Source organism: Gossypium arboreum, chromosome 8, assembly GCF_025698485.1.
Source record: "Gossypium arboreum isolate Shixiya-1 chromosome 8, ASM2569848v2, whole genome shotgun sequence".
Taxonomy (NCBI): Eukaryota; Viridiplantae; Streptophyta; class Magnoliopsida; order Malvales; family Malvaceae; genus Gossypium; species Gossypium arboreum.
In genome coordinates this window covers 48,875,101-48,878,493 of record NC_069077.1, presented here as the reverse complement: position 1 = coordinate 48,878,493, position 3,393 = coordinate 48,875,101, and the positions used below count along the sequence as shown (strand labels likewise).

At 39.8% G+C, this 3,393-nt stretch overlaps 1 non-coding gene across 1 annotated transcript; it reads right to left on the bottom strand.

Moving 5' to 3' along the window:
• Nucleotides 1-366: 366 nt before the first annotated feature.
• LOC128279681 (small nucleolar RNA R71) lies at nt 367-473 on the bottom strand. The gene has a single exon (XR_008269880.1). It is a non-coding gene; the product is annotated as a small nucleolar RNA R71 (small nucleolar RNA).
• Nucleotides 474-3,393: the final 2,920 nt, after the last annotated feature.

The window sequence follows — 3,393 nt, the reverse complement described above, 5'->3', positions numbered from 1 at the left end:
CACGCACTGTATGATTATGCTAAACCTTCTTTAACAAGAACTGAAACGAGCATAGTTAGACCTATTGTAGCTGCAAATACTTTTGAACTAAAACCTAACACAATTCAAATGATACAACAATTTGTTTAGTTTGATGGTTTGCAGGACAAAGATCCCAACGCTCACTTGGCAAACTTTTTGGAACTATGCGATACATTTAAAATTAATGGTGTTTCTGATGACGCTATTCGCCTTCGGTTATTCCCTTTTTCTTTGAGAAACAAAGCTAAACAGTGGTTGAATTCGTTACCATGGGGGTCAATTACTACTTGGGAACAAATAACCGAAAAGTTTTTACTAAAATATTTTTCGCCGGCTAAAATGGCTAAATTACGTAATGATATCTCTTCTTTTGTGTAGATAGATTTAGAAACACTCTACGATGCATGAGAGAGATATAAGGACCTTTTGTGAAGATGCCCTCACCATGGGTTACCACTCTGGCTACAGGTTCAAACTTTTCTTAATGGCCTGAATCCTTCGACTCGACAAATGGTTGACGCAGCTGCTGGCGAAACCATCAATAATAAAACACCTAAAGATTCCTATGAATTTATAGAGGAGTTGTCACTGAATAACTATCAGTGGCAAGTCATGAGGACAAAGCTAACGAAAATAGCGGTGTTTATAACGTTGATTTGGTCACCATGCTCTCTAATCAGGTAGAACTCTTGAATAAGAAAATTGATGGTTATCTTAGTTCTTCAAAGGTTGACCCAGTAATGCAGTGCGAAGCAAATGGAGGTGGATCGAGCAACTCAAAATACCCACATTATGGCCACAACATGGAGAATGAGGAGTTAAATTACATGGGTAATAATCATCGATCTCAAAACAATCCTTATAGCAATACTTACAATGCAGGTTGGAGGAATTACCCAAATTTTTCATGGAGAGGCCAAGGAAATCAGAAACCACCACCCCCTCCAAGCTTTCAGCAACCACCATACCAGCAGGAGAAAAAGTCGAACCTTGAGGAGATGCTAACCAAATTCATCTCGGGGTTAGAGACTCATTTTCAGAATACCGAGACGGCACTCAAAAATCAACAAGCATCAATCTAGAGGCTCGAAACTCAGATTAGACAGCTCGTCAAGTTGATTACCGAACGACCACAAGGTAGCTTGCCAAGCAACACTGAATCTAACCCAATGGAGCAACTCAACACAATTTCCATTCAAGATGAGGAAGGGTTAGTGGAAAAACCAAGGCCAGAACCGGTGGTAAGCGAAGGTAAGAATAAGGTAAGCCAAAACGAACAAAAATCGGTAAGTACAGAATATAAACCTTATGTACCATATCCCAATGCAACAAGGAAAGACCGCTCAGACGAACAATTTGGTAAATTCCTTAAACTTTTAAAGAAACTACATATTAACCTACCGTTTATTGAAGCACTTTCGCAGATGCCGAACACAGTCAAATTTTTAAAGGAGCTTCAAGCAAATAAAAGAAAGTTAGATGAAAGGCCGCATGTGGAGCTGAACGCGGTTTGCTCAGCCATTCTTCAGAATAAGCTACCCAACAAACTAAAAGATCCAGGGAGTTTTACGATTGCTTGTTTAATTGGTAGTTTAGATGTTAATAATGTGTTGTCTGATCTAGGGGCTAGTATCAATGTTATGCCTCACAAATTGTTTAAGCAACTAGGTCTAGGGAAACCCAAACAAACTAGGATGAGCATTCAATTAGCAGAGAAAACTGTCAGATTTCCTAGGGGTATCATTGAAGACATACTCGTTAAAATTGACAAATTTATATTACCAGTTGATTTTGTTGTTCTAGACATAGAAGTGGATAGTAATGTTCCTTTAATTTTGGGAAGGCCCTTTTTAGCAACTCTAGAGAAATTATTGATGTTGGCACAGGTGAACTCACACTTCGTGTTGGAGACGAAACAATTAACCTTCAAGCTCGTAACACGAACAACACATCAAAAATTTAAGGTGATTGTACAAATTGTTGTACTAAGACTAATCATACAGTTCAACCTATTTTGCAGGAAATAAGTTCGAAGGACACACATGAGCCATGTTTAATCCACAACAAAGAATCTACCCATGAAGAACGAAGGTTACGAATCGAGGAGTTAGATGAATGGCTGACATTTAAACTGAGAAAACACGATAAACCAAAACTACGCCAGAAAAGAGCTCAATGCCTCACCAAATCAACTTAAGGTTGGAGATAAAGTTTCTTTAGATGCAGCAGATCCTCACATTGACATTGCCAAACTGAATGAAGAAATTCCTCTTACGGTACTTAGCATTTTCCCCATTGGTACAGTAGAGGTAAGTCATCCCAAATTCAGCACCTTTAAGGTAAACAATACCCGCTTAAAAGCTTATTCTGATGGGATTCATAGCAGGAATTAGGAGTATAAACTCTTCGAACCACCATGACCATTCACCAAAGAGGTAAGTCAAGCTTAAACTATAAATAAGCGCTTCTCGGGAGGCAACCCGAGCACTAACGGTATTAAATTCTTTAAATTTTAAGTGTTTAAACACCTAACTTACTAACAGAGCTCTTGAATACAGGTTTACCACACTCACACGGCCAAGCACACGGGCGTGCCTTAGGCCGTGTGAAAATAGGGCAAAATTTTCCCTAACACGGAATGTGATAAGTCGCCACAGCCGTTTGTTAGGACCGTGGGTGAATCTGCCAAAACAACACGGACGTGCGACACGCCCGTGTCGTAGAACCATGGTTGAACCTGAGAAAATAGGACGGGCATTTGCCACGCCCGTGTCTAGAACCTGTGGTTAGACCTGTTAGATTAACACGGGCATGGGTCTACATACACGGGCGTGGAAGAAGTAAATAAAAATAGACACGACTATGCGATACGGCCGTGTGGACCCACACGCTCAAGGAACACGATCGTGGGCCAAATGTCAGACGCGCCCAATTTCAAAATTCGCGAATCACACGGGTAAAAATTGGGGAACACGGGTGTGTCCCCTGGCCGTGTGTCCCAAAATCTATAAATACCCTTCACTATTCATCATCTTCTTCATCCAAAATCTCTAACCCTAGCCTCTGCAAGTCTACACGGCCTCCCTGCCACGCCCGTGCACTACCTCCAACTCCATTTTCGACACCCATTCTATCTTTTTAGCATTTGTTTACTCTTTTCTCTCTATTTTCTTCATCCCTTTTACTAATTTTATGATTCTTATGGTTTTATTTGGCAGATTTTTAATTTATATTCATAGTTCTCACTATAGTCATGCTTATACATTTATTCTTTGACATTTTAGTCAATGCTTTCTGATAGATTCATTCTTTTCGTGTGTTCCAATAAGAGTCTAATTCAGCCATTTTATGTTAAAAATAATCATGCTTTTT